Source organism: Sturnus vulgaris, chromosome 8 (genome assembly GCF_052056855.1).
Source record: "Sturnus vulgaris isolate bStuVul1 chromosome 8, bStuVul1.hap1, whole genome shotgun sequence".
Taxonomy (NCBI): Eukaryota; Metazoa; Chordata; class Aves; order Passeriformes; family Sturnidae; genus Sturnus; species Sturnus vulgaris.
This window is the reverse complement of record NC_142250.1, coordinates 253,511-271,944: the sequence shown is the minus strand read 5'-3', so window position 1 is coordinate 271,944 and position 18,434 is coordinate 253,511. Positions and strand designations below refer to the sequence as shown.

General features: G+C 46.0%; 1 long non-coding RNA gene across 1 annotated transcript; it reads left to right on the top strand.

The window, feature by feature from the left end:
- The first annotated feature begins 7,444 nt into the window (after positions 1 to 7,444).
- Positions 7,445 to 10,286, top strand: LOC148222892 (uncharacterized). Its single transcript, XR_015805015.1, has 4 exons — positions 7,445 to 7,559; positions 8,739 to 8,893; positions 9,445 to 9,549; positions 10,191 to 10,286. It is a non-coding gene; the product is annotated as an uncharacterized LOC148222892 (long non-coding RNA).
- Positions 10,287 to 18,434: the final 8,148 nt, after the last annotated feature.

Sequence of the window (18,434 nt, the reverse complement as noted above, 5' to 3'; positions counted from 1 at the left end):
GCTTCTGGCCGCCGGCAAGTGAAAGCGGCTCCACGCTTGGGCGAGGGCGGTGAACGAAGCGGCACTAGTCCCGTGCTTGTGTGCACCACGTTACAGGCTACTAGGAGAGGAAGGTGGTTGACTCTCGCTTGCCTTCCCAAGTGCCCTTAGCAGTCGGAAGGAGCAAGCTGAAGCACTGCTGCTTGTGCTGCTCCTTGGTTCCCTTGCAGCCCGCTGTGAAAGCATTGGCGGTCGCTTCTAGGCGCCGAGTTGCACACAGCACCACTGTAAGTGCCTCGGAGAAGGGAAATCCAGAGTGCAGCGAGGAGCTGGACGTGGCTTACGTGCAGTAAGGAGAAGGTGAACCTAGGCACTGCCTCTTCAATCTGGCCGCCTCTGCTCTGGTAGCAACTTTTGCAAGTCGGCAGAGGGAGCCGCGAGTATGTAGAACGGAGGGCAGCGAGACGCCGTGTGTTATGCGCCTTTTCAGGGCTGCTGCCAGGGTGCTACTTTAAGAACGCCTTTTTCTTCCTCGCGTCCTTCTCGCTTCGCTCTAGCTGCATGGAGTACAGCACAGCGAAGGAGTGAGGAAGGGCTCTGCCCCAGCTTTTGCCCCGGCCTGCCTGTGCTGCGCCTTTAGCTGCACACGAGAACAACGGCATTTCTTACCCGCAAGGTAAAAAAGGCTTTAGTGTAGCCTTAGGAATGGCAAGTGCCTAGGCATTAAGTTGAGCGACCACGTATGAGGGAGTCTTTAGAGGTTTCCTCCCCCATGGCGCAGGTGTAGTCTCATTCTCGTGCTGAACTGAAAAGTCCGGGCATGGCAAGACTGGCCTGCCTTGTGCAGAGACGAACACAAATGTGGGGCTATGATCCTCTGTGTTCGGAGCTCTGCTTCCGGGTGTGTGGGCCTCCATGAGCCCGCAGCAGCCGCCGAGGACAGTGTGGATTGTGGATGAGTCTGGGCTGGCCCCCCGCCCCCCCGTTGGTCTGACAGCGGCAGAAGTGGCGTAGGAGCGGCATCGCCTGAGGGCCCCATGGGGGGCGGGAAGAGAGCCGGGAGTGACCCCGAGCGACACCGGAAGCGATATCCATAGGGCCCGGAAGGCCAGCGTTGCCATCGAGTTTGGCCGGTAGGAGGCGTCTAAGGTGCTTTGAAAGGTGGAGCTTCTTTGCTCTAGGACAGTCTGGGAGAGCTGAGGGTGTCCAATCTGGAGAACAGAAGGCTCCAGGGAGATCTTCGAGCCCTTTGCAGTGCCTGCTGGGGCTCCAAGATAGCTGGGGAGGGACTTTGGAAAAGGGTCTGGACTCGCAGGACAAGGGGGAATAGCTTCAAACTGCCAGAGGGCTGGGATAGATGGGATATTGGAAAGGAATTCTTCCTTGGGTGGGTGCTGAGGCACATGTTGCTCAAAGAGGCTGTGTAGGAGCCCCATGGCAGGAAGCGTCCAGGGCCAGGCTGGAGCGGACATGGAGCAACCTGGACTAGTGGAAAAGTGTCCCTGCCCGTGTCAGGATGTGGGAAGAAGATAATTTGTCTCTAAGGTCGCTTCCAGTCCAAACCATTCTGGGATTCTAGGATTCATGGAAGGCCCTTTTCCAAGTGAAGTGTTGTATCTCTTGGCTCCCAGCTTGTAGTTGCCAGTTCTTCTGGAAGCAGGCGTGGCGAAGCAGCTGTGATGAGCCATGGGTTCTCAATAGGACGAGTGTGATATATTTGCAGAGAGGAAGGCTGCAGACAGATCTTCAAGGTCCAGGTAAAACAAGCAAAGGATTGAATAGAAGCCAAAGATTGGTTGTGTTAGTCAGTTTGCTGGCTGTTGAAATGGCCCCAGGTAATTTTCAACATTTCTAATTTGGATTTGTTTGAGTAAAAAATGAATGTGTTACCTCCAGCGTAGGCTCTCCAATGCATCTCCATGTGCTCCCATCTCTTTGTTGTATATCGGGTTCTATTAACTGAAGACAGAATCATAACACAGTAGTAAAACATTTAGAGGTGTAGTTAGCCAGCTTCAGGAGTTTTCAACTCAGCTGTTGACTTTTCTGGTAACTGTAGGCAAGGCAACACAATCCAGTTACTCCACTTTTCCTCTCTGAGGAAAAGATGATCTTTTTTTTTTTTTTTTCTCATTTTGAAAATAGCCTTGAATGAAGAGAGTTATGCACGTGGCATGTAGGATTCATTATTTTACCTTTCTCTTCTGTTGTCTTTCGCGTACTAGTCTTTTTAAAATTTTTTTGTCTCTGTTCTCCATTCAGTAGGTTTGAAAGAATTCTAATTGTTGAGATGATGGTTCTTTGAAGGCTCACTTAGCCCACCTTTTGGGTGAAGGAAAGAAGAAGACAAGGTCCTCTAGGAAGAGTAAAAAGCATACTTTCAAGAGACATTCAGAGATGTCTGCTGATGCCACGCAATTACCGTGTAATCAGCAGAAATGTGTTGGAAAAACACCCATCAGTGACTTCACAAGAAAGCCACACTCAAGACAGGTAAAGAACAGAAGCATAAAACCCCAAAGGTATGAAATGGACAGATTTTCATTGGGAATGAGCAACTCCTGAATTCTTGGTTCTAGAACTAGGGGCTTGTAATAAATAGACTGTCTCCTTGCCAAACGTAAACTTGGTGTCATGAACTGCTCACTGCCCGTTGAAGTGCAGGGCTAGTAGACTAATATTTGCCATGGCAGGCATATTGTATGGCTTTCCTGTTAAAAAGAAATTGGTTTTGCTCATAGCAATCTAGATATGTACCCAGTCTGACACCTATTTTTTAGGCTATATTTCCAAGTAAATGGCTTCCATGATGATGCAGTAAGTTTATGTCATGAACAGGAATGAAGTGATTGCATGCATCCTTTTTTACCCTAAGCCAGCTGCTGAGTAATGAGACAGAGACTCTCACTGACGCCAAGGAGTGCCCGTGCTTTTGGGAAAAGCACTGGGCAGATAAAGCCTATTTCCACATTTCTTGCTAGCGTCTCCTTCAAAGTTCATGGGTTTGTGCATCTTTTAGAGCTGTTCTAGATGTTCTTTGTAGTTTACATGTACTAAATGTAGCAGGTATTGCTTTCATGCCGTCCTACTAGATTTGAAGTTGGGATCTACTCAGGCTTCAATGTCTCAGAAGAAGCAACGTCGATTCTTTGAATTCTACTCTTGAACGTGAGAATGCTACTTATGTAGTTAATGAATTAATTAAATCGAATTCACTTGAATGGAAAAATTGTCTTGTTCATGTAGATTTTAACTTGGGAAATTGATATTTGAGTTCTACTTTTCATTGTTGTTGCTTTTCTGTATTCTTTGATTGCACAGATAGCAGATGTACTGACCAAGTATTGTGTGAAACTGGAGGAAATGTCCTTCCTCTTGGCAGCTGATGTTCACAAGCTCATTAACGCTAAGGCCATGGTAAATGTTTTACCTGGGGCAAGATAGCAGTCTGAATATTCCTAGAATGTCTTTCTTTCCCCAGATGAAATTCATTTTTTCTGCCTATCAATCACTGAAATATAGAAGAAATTTCTACTTGACGGGGTATTGGTTATCATTTGTGTTTTTTTCTCCCCTCATTTTCTGTAGAAGAGACAATTTTTGGTTTGTTTTTGCATGTTGTATGCTGCTTCTACTTCTGGTTTTGTTTTTTAATACACAGAATATAAACGGAGCACTGCTGGATAATGAGAGGGCAACTGCCAAGCTACTCTTGAATCGAATGAAATCAGAGCTTGAGAAAGAAAAATGGCATCAACTGAAATGGCAAGGGACTGGAAGCTCATGCAAAAGAAGTGTGGAGTTCAGAGTTTCAGGTCAGAAATTTGGCAGTCTTCTTTTGGACAATGAGCAACACCAAGAGGCTAGTGTTCACTTTTGGTTTCTGTTAAAGTAATACTTGATCATTTTTTCTTTCTACGTGATACCACGTATGATATCACATATATCATGTGATTCCATTCTACATATCTACTTTCCATCCTGCAGAGAATTTATGGCAAGTGAAGAAATACAGAATCCCCCAACTGTGAATATGGAAATGGAAAAGTTGATAAAGGAGCAGATGGTACTCAGTGAAGAGAGACTGAAGGTTTTGCAATATATCGGGTATGGCAAAAGAGGGTATAGCATAAAGGAAAACAATTGTTGCTGGAGTTAATGAAGGACTTGGCTACAAAATGCACTTTGCTTCCTGTCAATGTGTGATTGCTAAATGCAGCAGTAAGGCAGGGTCTACATCTATTTCTGTACAGCTCTTTTGAATGGAAAAAATGCATTCTTGATTTTCAGTGCCCCAGCTACACTTAATAGGTGGCGATCAGGCTCTAAAAATGGAGGAATGCAGAAGTAAATCTCGAAACATAGCAGAAATGGGCAAAGAGGGGTGGAGAGCTAGAACTTGGTGTTTTTGTCAAGGCATTTTTTTCTCCATGGCGTGGGATTTTATTTGCGGAATAAATGAAGAGAGGAGTCTGGATAGAAATCTAACGTTGCTACGTTTGAATATCCATCCTGAACACAAGACACATTGGTGTGGGTGCAATGCATTACGATCTTTACAGGGAGGTTTTTTACGGTGGATGTAGGAACCAGGTAGATGACAGTTAGTTCCTTATCGGGCAGTAAACAGTTGGCCTTGAACAACAACAATCTCAGGTTTATTTTCATTGCCAAGATGGCTGTAAATAAAAGAACGCCCAGTAGTATGGATATTCGGATTCATAATTTTATATTTGAAGTACTGACTGGTTTGTATTTTAGGATACCTGACTCTTGTTTCCTGCTTTGATAGCACCCTGTTGCCTCCAACACGTGCCAAATCTGATGGAAACGAATGGTGCAGAACTCTGGAGAATTGAAACAAAAGTCTAGGTAGGTCGGGAAATCCTAAGAACAGTCTGGAATTCAAGCAATATTTTCTTTTCTCCTGGGCAACGATGAGGCAGACGGTTGCTTTGAGAGTGCATGTTTGCTCTATTCTTTGTTCCGTGTGTTGCCACATACCTTCTCAGTTGCTTGGAGGTGGCAGTAAGAGCCAAAGAAGCTGCCTGTGGCATGGCTTTCCTTTGGCCAGTACAAACACCTGTGCATGGGGAGATCTAGCAGGAACTGGCTCGGTTAGAATGAATCTGGGGGAAATCAAATGTTAATTTTGACGTGGATCCCTTCTCAGTCATACAAAAATACTCCTTTTTAACTCCTGGAGAAGAAGAGGGGAAGTATGAGAAGAAGAGGGGAAGTATTGGAGATACTTCCTTTCTCTGTGTCCTTGCAGCATGCCTTCCCGCTCTGTGTCTGCCTTCTCTTGCTCCAGAGCACATCCAGTTGGGATGTTTGTAGCCTGTATGGTAGCAAAGAAGTTGGTAGCGATTGTTAAGTACCTTGCTACTTTGAAGCATAATGAGAAACAGCTGTGTATGAAAATGTCTTGATTTCTTTGGCTGGTAATGTCTGGTGTCTGTAGGCACTGCTGGCATCTGTTCCGTGTGCTGAGATTCAGCACATGGCCTCTGTCATGTTTCCATGTCACACTGCACTGTGAAAGATGGGAATTTTGACTGTGGTCTGTTCCGTATCATTCAGACAGCCCTAATGTGGAGTGCGTGGAGAAAATGAGCATCCAGTATGAGCTGGTCGAGGGCAAATGTCAGGAGAAAGGGCAGATGTGCAAGTTGAGTGCCACAGCTTTTGGCTGTGATAGCCGTGGTCCAATGTGTCATTAGAGAGAGTAAAGATGCACCAGACAGTGAGATAACAAGTGGAATTTCTTTTTAACCTCCGCCTTACTCTGTTCAAAAAGTAAGCCATCCGTTTGGTTTCACAGTAGTAGTTGGTATTTGTGCTTGAAATGTGGAAAAGCCGTAACAAATGCCAGTAATGAAGGGAGTGCTGTCCTACATGAATGTGGAAGATGCAAGGAGCCTCAGCCCTTGTGCTAAATCTGTCTTATCTTGGGAAAGAAATTCCACCTCTGCCTCAATTTCTCCCTTTGTGTCCAACCAGATGGTATTGTTTAGTAATCTAATATGGCATGTGGGAGGCTGAATCTATCTCTGTCCATCACAAGAAAAGAAACACTACGTTTAGCCAGGCTCTCTGAAAGCCACACAGTATTTCTTCTGTGCATGTCAATAATTTGTTCTTCTTTTCCTTCAGATGACCCTGTTGGATGTGAACATTTGCACAGCAGAAGATGCTGAAGTTGTGCACTCCAACATGCTTCAGATGACTGAGAAACGAAAATGTAGGTTTGAAGAAGAAGTGGAGCACGTGGATGTACGTTTCTTTTATTTGATGACATATATCTTCATCACTCCTTGGGATTAGTCTGTTCTTCCTGTGCTCCCACCTGCAATGCCTTCTGCGTGGTAGGCTATTGATGTCACCTTAGAAAGAGGTCCATAGTGTGACAAAACACTCCAGAGAAACAGTTTGGTGTGGAAGAGTTTCATGTGGAAGTGTTCATAATTCTTGTGTTTATTATTTGTAATAGAAATAGATTGTATTTTTATGATCATTTCTATCTGAAATACATAGGATAGCGATGAATGACGTATGGCCCAGTCTGCTTAAGATCAGACTTCAGGAAGAGCTGGAAATGATCTCCCAAATGTCTTCCAATCTTTTCTATACATAAAAAAAGTCGGGCAGTTGTTTCTAAAGGGATAAATTATAGAATGTGATTTGGTGCTTTATGGTGCCAGAATAAACAGAAGTTTTGAGAATCCGCATTCTTACCAGTTTACTTGGAGACTGATTTTTTTTTACTCTCCAGATAGAAGACGCCATGTTGGATACCAGTCGTAAAATTCCAGGCAGCCTTTTATCATGTTACATATCCTCTTACTCATTCATTTCACCTTCCAGCAGTTTAGAAAGAACTTGTTCACTTGAATGTTTTTCTTTGGAGTGATTTGAAGGAGACGGCTAAATGGCCATAATCCAGGTAGAAACATAAAAACAAGGGTGTGCTATAAAGACAGGACTTCTTAACGCAAAGAGCCCTCTGAAATTCAAAATACCTGCTATAAAATTAAAAATGTAATCTTTGACTTTTAGATGGGAATTTCTCCTCTTCAGTTTCATTCTGTCAGGTGCATTTTTGCTAACTGCTTGATTCACGCTGAATGGACAGTCCTGTCTTATTGTTGGTATGGCAACAGCGATAGAGATCACTGCTGCTTTCTGTAGAAAGTGGCTGCAAGTTGCTATGACGAGATCTTGTGCAGGTCTAGAGTCTGATTGGATGTGAGGTTCTCATTGTTTCAGAACACCAACTTGGGGTGGCAGTGTCAGAGGTGTTCATTATCTAGGAAGATTTTCATAGGCGATGAGTTTTGCTGAGGTAGCTTTCTCTTCTGGGTGTAGAAGATATGTGCATAATTAACTTCCTTGAATCCTAAAGAGCTGGGGAGATTTTAGTATCTACGAAACCATTTTTACTAGCTTTTTTATGTGGCCTTAGATGATGAAAGTGATCTGGATACAATCTTAGAAAAAAGGCAAACGGTGAGCTGTGAGGAAGAGCTGAAGGAGTATTTGGAGAACACCCTTTCTTCTTGAGATCAACTTAGAACAAGGTATGAATTTGGTATGTTTTGTAAACTTAAAAGGTAGAGCATCTTTGAACATTGGTTGTACTACTTAGGCCTTGTTTTAATGCTGTTGTGTGAAGGTATGGAAAAAGAGTGCTTTTCACTTCATGTAAGAATATAGAATAATGTCCCTACTGAACAAGGTTAAGGCAAATAATGCCCACGGTTTAGGAATGGGACAAAGGAAGACTGCTATCATTCAAAAACCATAGCACATCAGTATTACTGTGCATACCATCACATCCATGCCTTATTCAGAAGGTAAAAGTAGTAGTGCAGATTCTTGGATCACCGGAATCAGAAGTTGGTCTGCACCATCATCTCTTCACTCATAGATTTGATCTCATTCAAAGTTCTAGGAACTCAGACGTTTAAGACAGCCAAGCACCGGCAACTTTAAAAACCATCTAAAAATGGGTACAATACCGCTCTCCTTCCTGAAGATCTTAGCAGCAGCTCTGAAGCCGTAGAGGAAGCAGCACTGTTCACACAGCCAGGAGGTCTTTCCTACCTGCTCGATCAGAGGCACATTAGAAGAGCAGTGTGGACCTGAGGGGCAGATGCACATACCTTCACACACCTCGCAGTGGGACTGTGGTTAGAGCTGGAGGTTTGATACTCTTCCTAATAATTTGAGCCGTTAAAACAAAGCCAGAGGTAACAGACCAAGTGAAAATACAATGCCAGGTTGCGGAAAGAGAATGTTACCTATCTGAACTCGTACAAAAATTCCCCATCATTCTCTTTGTTTAGGAGACCAAGCCAATGTCCGTGTAAATGAAAACAAGTGTGAATATTGATTTTTCTTGAATCAAGACTCAGCTTTATGTCCAAGTCAAAGGCAAATAAACCAGAAAGGCTCCGCTGAGCACAGTGCAGAACTAACATGGAAGACAGTCATTTGACCTCTTATGTAAGCAGTGTTGGTGTGGTTCCCCATCCAAAAGGAAGGATGTCAAATGCTTCTTTGGAAATATTTTAACTTCTCTGCGTTTCTTTCTTTGTAATGAACTAATCTCTAACAAGCCAGGACGTGATTGTGTTCAGTAGAAACAGATCAATGGCAACATTTAGCCTAAAGGTTTTATGAGATTGATCAGGAAGTTCGATTTCGATTTAAAGGCACTGTAGTCATATTTAATTTTATTTCTCTCCGCACTTGAGTCTCTTAAACAGGGACCTTCAATTGGACAGGAACGGGACACTGAAGCAAATTGTAATGGATGACGTAATGGCTTACCCAGAAGCATTTTGTGGGAATTGATTTCTTCTAGGTATCCATCAGCCAGCATTTTAGTGTGAAGGGAATCTTCAAACAGGTAAAACAAAAATTCCCGTTGGTTTCAAACCTGACTGCTATATTAATTTTTCACTTTGGAGAAAATTTTCATGACCTTTAAAATTCAGACTGTATCAAGTATTGTTTCAGCCATTGAAGAAAGTGCTTTTGATGGAGATAGGAGAGAGAAACCAAAACATTTCTCAGAGCCACACTTTGAGCTCTGTCCTTGTTACAAACGGCACTTGAGCAAATGCATTTGCCTTTGGAACAGAAAACGACAAGGTAACAGGCTTATCATTACGGATTTGAGTGTTCCAGGTTCTTTAGGTAGTAAGTGATCTATTCAAGATGATCTCTTCCTGAAATAGATCCATTTTGAGAAGGGATATGGATTTCTTAGAAGAAGGCAAATCCCTATGTTAAAACGGTGTGGTGGGTGTTTTTTGTTGTTGTTGTTTTGCAAGTTTTAGAACTTGCAAGGCACAATCGACTTCATAGTTGGAGATGCAGATAAGACCACGACATTCCAAACAGGTGTTTCTTTTTGGTTGTTTTTCAATCTGTCTATCTTTGGATTGTAACCAGTAGAACTGTGCTTGAACTGGAAAGAAGTAGCGGAGGTTTCAGAAGTGGAGCATGCGGTGGAACAGTAAGCTGAGAGCATTGTGCAAGGAGAGGAAAGAGGGGAAAATGGTAAGAGTTTCCTGAGTCGGAAGGGACCCCTAGGGATCGTCAAAGTCCAACTCCTGGCCCTGCACAGACACTCCAACAGTCCCACCCTCTGCATCCCTGAGAGCATTGGCCAAACGCTCCTGGATCTCTGGCAGCCTTGGGGCTGTGCCCATTGCCTGGAGAACCTATTCAGTGCCCGACCAGCCTCTGAGGAAAAAAACCTTTCCCTGATAGCCAGCCTAATCGTCCCCTGACACAGCTCCTGGCATTCCCTTGGCTCCTGTCCCTGGTCGCAGAGAGCAGAGAGCAAAGCTGTCCCTGTGCTGCCCTTGGGAGGAGCTGAGAGGTCCCAAGTGAGGTGTGAGCTCAGTGTCCTCTCTGCAGCTGAACCAAATGCCCTGAGCCACTCTTTGTATGGCTTTCCCTCCAGCCTCTTCGCTATCCCTGTGTCCCTCCTTTGGACATTTCTCCAATAGCCTGAGGTCTTTCTGACGCTGTGGCATCCAAAATTGCCCCCAGGGCTTGAAGAGAGCGCAGTCCCAGCCCAGAGCAGAGCGGGACAATCGCCTCTCTCGAGCGAGCGGTGCCAGAAGATAGGGACAGTTGTCAAAAAATCAGCTGGAGAAAGAAATCTAACAGAGAAACGGGTGATCTTGGCACAGGAAATGGAAGAAGCAGAGGAAGAAGAAGATGAGGAGAGGATTCCTTGTAAAAGTGAAGAAAATGAGCATGCAGAACAGGGACTAAGCATTATGCAGGTAAGTGAGCAAGAGAATAAGTTTGAAAGTGAAGGCAGTTTTGTCCAAAAGAAGGAGGAATAGGAAGTCTTTTTGCTGAGAATGAATAGAAAGTTTTTTTGCATTTAGTTTGTATACGAAGCGCACAGGGCTCTAGATCCTTTTGTGGGAAAATGGAGTGTGTAAAGTTGCCAATCATTTTGGAGCGAATTTGGAGGTTTTTGGGGTCCCAGGTGAATTTTGGGTTGAATTCTGGGGATTTGGGAGTGCCCAGGTGAATTGGGGGGGGCGGGGCGGGGCGGGGATTTGGGGAGATCCAGGTGAGTTTTGAGGGGTCCCAGGTTGATTTTGGGGGAGAATTTGTGGAATTTTGGGGGATCCCGGGTAGCGAGGTTTGGGGTGAATTTGTGGAATGTGGGGAGTCCCAGTTGAATTTTAGGGGGAATTTGTGGAATTCTAGGGATCTTAGGGGAATTTTGGGGTGAATTTGGTGAATTTTAGGGTATACGTGTGAATTTTAGGGTTCTCAGGTGAGTTTTGGGAATGCCAGACGTATTTTGGGGTGAATTCTGTCGATTTTGGGGTATCCAGGTGAGCATTTGGAAGTCGTGGGAGAATTTTGGGATGAATCTGGGGGGATGCAGGTGGATTTTCCGGGGAATTTTGGTGATTTTTGGGAGTCCCAGATGGGTCTGGGAGTGAATTTGGTGGATTTGGGGGTATCTGGGAGGGTTTTGAGGGGGATTGGAGACATTTTGGAGTGAATTTGGGAGGTGTTGGGGGGACTGGGTCTTGGGGGTGATTTGAGGGGTTTTGGGGGTTGCAGGTGGGATTTTGGGGTGAAGCCCTGGGATTTGGGGGTCCCCCGTGAATTTTGGGGTGAATTTGTGGGCTTTTGGGAGTTGCCAGGTGAGTGCTGAGCGTCCCAGGGGGGACTTCGGGGTGAATTTTGGGGATTTGGGGTTTCCCAGGTGAATTTCTGAGGTGGAAAGGTTCAAAAAGGGTTTTTTTTGAAAACAAGTTAAAGCCAGAAGGTTATTGAAAATTAATAGATGTGATGCAAGTAGGTAATATGCAGACAATACACAGCGAGACAAATCATGGGAAAAATACAGTGGTAACACATGAGTGTGTGAGGATGGGATCAGTATAGCTAAGGCTCAGTTGAAGCTGAATTTGGAAAAGCATGCCAAAACTAAGAATAATAAAGGCACCTACGGGTATTTCAGTGGGAAAAGGAAGATGAAAAGAAACCTATCACACCTCCCCTATTCCCCCCCCCCCACCCCCATAAGCCAGACAGGACTAGTGACAACAGACAAGGAGAAGGCTGAGGTACTCAACAAGTGTTGGTCTCAATTTTTACTGCCAGTCACTATTTCCACATCTCTCAGGTTATTGGACTGGTGGACTTGATTCTAACCCATAGTAGCAGGTCAGCTTTCAGACCACTTGAGGAACCTGAGCATGCAAGACCATGGGACCCACCCAGAGGCATGTCAGGGCCCTGAGAGAACTGGCAGCTGTAGTTGCTAAGGTGCTTTCTCCATCATATTTGAGAAATCAAGGTAACCAGCTGAAGTCTCCAGACACTGTGTTGTATTGACTCCAGTCCTCTTGGTCTTTTTTGTAAATCTTAGAGCTCTGAGTCAATTTCTGCAGAGGATTCCCAATGCAGTTTCAAAAATGGAATCTTTGTTACTGGTCCTCATGTTGATCTTGGATATTTCCATTTTCTGCACTCCTTTATTTTCGAAACATTTGTAATGACTGAAAAGAAAGCTGAGACGAGGCATTATGCTCTTTCCAGTGATAGAAATGGACCAGTATTCTTTTCAGACAAATATATTTTTGCTGTGTCTAAGCACATGTGCATACCTGTGTTTGATTTATGTGTCCAGGTTTTGGCAATGGGGCAGCCACAGGGCCGTCCTGAGACAATGGCCCAGGTGCTGCCCTGTCCCGCTTTCTTCCAACTGGCTCCACTTCAGGATGTCCTCCCTGCTGAGAGAAGAGGCTGGGACAGCACCTTTAGAAATGTGACTTTCTGGGGTTTTTTTAGTTTTGTTTTGTTTTGTTATTTTTAAAGTTACTAAAAACCTTCACCCTGATTTTTTGTGTTGGGTTTGGGGTTTTTTTTCAGTTTTGGGTGGGTTTTTTGGTGGGCTTTTTTGGGGGCTTTTTTTGTCTCTTTGGGGATTATTGGTTGGGGGGTTCTGTGTGTTTGTTTGGTCTGCTTTTTATGTTTGTTTGTTTGTTTGTTTGTTTGTTTATTACGGTTTTGTAGAGTTTTTTAAGCAAATTGATTGGAAAACTGAATAGTCCTCCACTATAGTCTCCTGGATTCACCTGAGACTCTTCCTAGGCATCTCCCTGATCCTTTTTGCAATGAGTCTCACATCATTCTCCTGAAGAAACTGTCTGCTTATGGTTTGCATGGGTGGGCTGTTTGCTGGGTGACAAACTGGGTGATGGCCAGGCCCACAGAGTGGTGGGAAATAGAGTTCATCCAGCTGGTCCCCAAGGCTCAGTCTTGGGCCCAGTCCTGTTTAATATCTTGCTCAGTGTTCTGGACAAGGGGATAGAGTACACGCCCAGGAAGTTCACAGATGATGCAAAATTGGCTGGTAGTGTTTTTTTCTTCTGGAGGACAGCAGGCTCTGCTTCTTCTTCCTCCTGTTCTGAGGTCGCTGCTCCCTCTTCATCCCTCATTAAGTGTGCTGATTTTGTCACTTGGATGAGAAAACAAACAATTTTAGCAACAATACTAGTGGCAGGGTACAAGAAAGGAAGAGTTCACACGAATCCCCCCCCGCCCAACAACAGACAATACCTGATGGCTCCTCTGCCCAGCTTACTGACTACACCGGAACCCATTATCCCCCAAAGATACTCCCTTCTCCCTTCCCCCAGCCATGATGTGAGATGGAATAGAATAACTAAGATTAAGATTCTCCCTATGGAACTCCATCATACTTCGATTCTGGGAAAAAAAAATTCTTGAAGTTCTATCATTTCAGATCATTTGAATTTGAATTTGCATACTAAAAAGTCTAGCCAGAAACTCATGACAATATTAATAGCCCATTCTAGAATGTCCGAGATGATAGACACTTCTTTCAAGAGAATGTGATACCTCACGTGACTTCTCCAGAATTTAAATGAACAGCGGGAGTAGTCTACAAGATTCTTGCTGCCATCTGGATTTCCTGGTATTTGGCTGGTCTATGTAAACCAACCAGCTATTCAGCAGAGGGAATATTAGTGTGATACTTGATGGTATGTGAGATGGAACACAGTAATTTATGGCTTTTTGCATAGTGATGAAGCTGTAAAGAAAGCTCCGTAATGCTCAGACAAGGAGGCTGCTGGACTTCAAGCAGCAAAGGCCCAAAACGAACCAGTGAAAAGGTGTCATTGAAAAAAAAAAAAAAAGCCAGGTGGGGAGCAAAGTGATACTTAAGGGCAGTTTACTGAAAGAGGGAATCTAGTGAAAAAAAAAGTCCAAGAGTGAAGGAATAACAGAGAAAATGAAACTAAGGAAGGAAATCAATCTCAGCTAATCATTTCAGAAGCTAACAAGTTGTCATTGCAATGATGCATAAAGTGAGAAAAAATAAATATGTCTGCGCCAAAATCTGAAATATGAACTTTATTGCATTCTGTCTTCCACGGAATCATACAACAGTCTGTGATTAAAGATCATCTAGTCCAACTTCCTTGCCAGGTAGATCTTACAGTAGATCAAATTGCTCAAGACTAGCCAAACTGATAAGGAGCACTCTCAATGATGGGGCATCCACAACTTCTCTGGAACACCCGTTTGAGTGTCTCACCAGCTTCATTGTAGAAAAGTTTTTCCTTTTAGCCAATCTAAACCTAGTCTCAGTTTGAAAGCATGGCCCCTTATCCTGTCTCTGCAAACTTTCCTAAAAAGTCTTTCTCCATTTGTCTTATACCCTCTTTACATATTCAAAGGCCACAATACTGTCTCTCCAGAAACCTCTCTTCTCCAGGCTAAAAGATCCTACTTTTCACAAGAACCAGGTCATAAACTGAGATGGAAGACATCTCAGGAGATCAGATCATCCAACAGCTCAGCGTAAGAATAGCTCTGAAGTCAGATCAACTAGCTTAGGGCTGTGTCTGTTTGAATTTTGAAAATTAGCAGGACTTGAAATGCTTCAAGGAAGAGAACTCTGGGTGGCTCCAGAAACAGCCTGAGAAACTCGAGCAAACTCGAAACCTCAGAAACTACCACTGCTTTCTCTCCCTCAGCCCAAGCAGTCCCAAAGAAGAAGTGTTCCCAGCAGGCTGGGATAGCACACATATACACTACATATACGTGACAGGCATCGCCAGCAGCCACATCCTGCTCCTTTCTGTGGCTGGCAAGAGGGAGACTGGATGTTTACATGTGGGCAACCTGGGTCCCTCCAGCAGCTCACACACTCAGCCTGCCCAGTGACCCCACTGAATTCCAGTATTAGCAGTGTGCCAAGGCCACAGCACTATTCTGCTTGCTGGCACAGACCATCACACGCCTCCTAAATCAGTCAGGACTCCCCTGGTCCCACAGCCAGCACCCCACTTGCCCTCCGCCAGGCCACTGCCATTGTTCACCAACTTCTCCACTTTGATCTTTGCTGGTGCTCTCAACACTGGCACACCCAGATGTTCTGCAGCTGTTGTCTCCTGGTGGAAAGGACTTGTAAAGCCATGTTTCCTAACAGGACTTCCACAACCTTTCAAAGCAACCTTTACTGGAGTATGAACAATCTCATTCAAATGTCAACATTTCTTTTCCCGTATGTGAAATCAGAATTTCCTTCTTCCGGGCATGCCCAAAACAAGGCACAAACTACATTGTGCCTTCTGTTTCACATGCTGACTCGTTTGTAAACAATGCTAGGAGAATACCTGTTTTGATCCAAGCTAATCTCTGGCCCTTATAGTGCTTTCGGTAGTTAGTTTTGCTTTGTTATTTACTTGATGTCCCATTGAATTGTTGAATCATAAACAGACTACCTGTCTGTATAGCAGCATAGCAGTGATGAATAAATGCAAGAGAAGGAGCAAAGTGATTGTTTGCTAGACTCTTCCTAGAAACTGAGAAATCTGTTACTTAATGCTGACCACAGCAGATGGAGGAAGCATCCTACATGATGTCAAAGCAATGAAGCTGTAATCACTTTTATGATTACAGTCAAGGCACTGCTTTTGCCACCATAAGTGGAGTGCAGGGAATCTTAAAAGACGACACTCTAACTGTTGTCCATGCTCACTGAGAAAATAATGCTTTTACAGCAGAGCAGGTCTCACCGCAGCTAAATCATGGCTTCAACTGTACACCGCCTTCAAAAAGCCCACAAAAACACAAATGAAAGGATTTGGAACCCAAGGGAATCTCGGATTGTGACATCAGCTCACTCTGGATTCTTTCCAAATTCTCAATTCCATTTTCTTCCGAGCCAATTATCCCACCTAACTTGAGATGTAATTTATGGATTTCCAACACATCTAGTTACCTTAGAATTAGATTGCCACTAGCCAAAAAGACAGAAACAAGCAGTTAAGTGAAGACTGAAACCATGGGTGTTTAGAACAGCAAAACTTGGGCGAAACTATTCTTAAGAAAACCAAAACTTTTAGGACTTACCCATGTATTTTTGGAGGTGGAAAAAGTTTTACATCGAAAAGTCCCTAGGGAACTCTCTTCAGTGCCTGGAGAGCCGCTGTCGCTCGCCTTTCAAGGACCTATTCGTCACAGCAGAGGCAGCAGAGCACAAGATGGCCGACGAGAAGGGGCAGTGTAGAACTCTCTGTCTGTCTGTGTCTCTACTCAGTGTAGAACGTCTCTATCCTGGCACATTTTCGAGTGCGATACTTCCCTCCGGGTCTTCGGTCCTTGCGAAGCTCTATGTACTGCGAGCGCTGCTACTCGCAGCTGAGAAAGACCGTGGAGCTAGCGGCGAATTCGGAGAGCGCTGAGCACGTAGTCAAGAAGCGAGACGTGTCCCTGCAACGCGGTGCTAATAGCAGCTTCCTCGCGGCGGGGGCGAGCTCCGGCCACAAGGCATTCTCGTCCTGGCAACGGATCTCTGTGACGGGCGTAGGCGAAAAGCTTTCGTTTTCCATTCGAAGTGCGAGAGAGGCAGACTGTTGCACGGAGCTCTGAGAACAAAGGTGCACGCCCTAGGCGGGCTTGGGCAGAAGCAGCGTTCTCGAGCTCTTGGCTGCCAGCACACTGCTGGCGGTAGGGCGCCCCTGCGGCGGCTTCTGGCCGCCGGGAAGTGAAAGCGGCTCCAGGCGAGGGGGAGGGAGAGGGCGGTGAACGAAGCGGCACAAGAGCCGTGCTTGTGTGCACCACGTTACAGGCTACTAGGAGAGGAAGGTGGTTGACTCTCGCTTTCCTTCGCAAGTGCCCTTAGCAGTCGGAAGGAGCTGAACTCCAGCGGTCAGTTTCAGCTCTGCCCAACAGCGTGTTCTCAGTTCAGCTGGCAAGCACGCCCTGTTGCCTTGGCTCCGAGTGCATAGTCACTAGCGAGCACTCACTCGTGTGCTCTTCGCTGCACAGCGCCGCTCGCAAGCGGCTTCGTTCTTCGCCTTCTGCCGTCCGGAGAGAGCTGAACTCCAGCGGTCAGTTTCAGCTCTGCCCAAAAGCGTGTTCTCAGTTCTGCGAGCAAGCACGCCCTCTTGCCTTGGCTCCGAGTGCAAAGACCTTAGCGAGCACTCACTCAGTGCAGTGCACCCAGAAAGACGCTCTCGTTCGTCTTTCGAGGAGCGATTCCTAACAGCAAAGGAAGCAGATGTACAAACTGGATGACGAGAAAGGACAATGTAGAACACGTCTCTGTCCTCGTACATTTTCGTGTGCGATATGTCCCTCCGGGTCTTCGGTCCTTGCGAAGATCTATGTACTGCGAGCGCTGCTACTTGCAGCTGAGAAGGACCGTGGGGCTAGCAGCGAATTCGGAGAGCGCTAAGCACGTAGTCAAGAAGCGAGACGTGTCCTTGCAATGCGGTACTAAGAGCAGCTTCCTCGCGGCGGGGGCGAGCTCCGGCTACAAGTCATTCTCGTCCTGGCAACGGATCTCTGTGAAGGGCGTAGGCGAAAAGCTTTCGTTTTCCATTCGAAGTGCGTGAGAGGCAGACTGTTGCACGGAGCTCTGAGAACAAAGGTGCACGCCCTAGGCGGGCTTGGGCAGAAGCAGCGTTCTCTAGCTCTTGGCTGCCGGCACACTGCTGGCTATGGGGCGCCCCTGCAGGGGCTTCTGGCCGCCGGCAAGTGAAAGCGGAGCCAGGCGTAGGTGTGGGCGAGGGCGGTGAACGAAGCGGCACAAGAGCCGTGTTTGTGTGCACCACGTTAGAGGCTACTAGGAGAGGAAGGTGGTTGACTCTCGCTTTCCCTCGCAAGTGCCCTTAGCAGTCGTAAGGAGCTGAACTCCAGCGGTCAGTTTCAGCTATGCCCAAACAGCTTGTTCTCAGTTCAGCTGGCAAGCACGCCCTCTTGCCTTGGCTCCGAGTGCAAAGTTACTAGCGAGCACTCACTCGTGTGCTCTTCGCTGCACTGGTCCGCTCGCAAGCGGCTTCGTTCTTCGCCTTCTGCCGTCCGGCGAGAGCTGAACTCCAGCGGTCAGTTGCAGCTCTGCCCATCAGCGTGTTCTCAGTTCTGCGGGCAAGCACGCCCTCTTGCCTTGGCTCCGAGTGCAAAGTCATTAGCAAGCACTCACTCAGTGCAATGCACCCAGAAAGACGCTCTCGCTCGTCTTTCAAGGAGCGATTCCTAACAGCAGAAGCAGCAGAGGCACAAACTGCATGACGAGAAGGGACAACGTAGAACACGTCTCTGTCCTGGCACATTTTCGTGTGCGATACTTCCCTCCGGGTCTTCGGGCCTTGCGAAGCTCTGTGTACTGCGAGCGCTGCTACTCGCAGCTGAGAAGGACCGTGGAGCTAGCGGCGAATTCGGAGAGCTCTTCGCTGCACTGCGCCGCTCGCAAGCGGCTTCGTTCTTCGCCTTCTGCCGTCCGGCGAGAGCTGAACTCCAGCGGTCAGTTGCAGCTCTGCCCAACAGCGTGTTCTCAGTTCTGCGGGCAAGCACGCCCTCTTGCCTTGGCCCCGAGTGCAAAGTCCCGAGCGAGCACTCGACTCAGTGCAATGCACCCG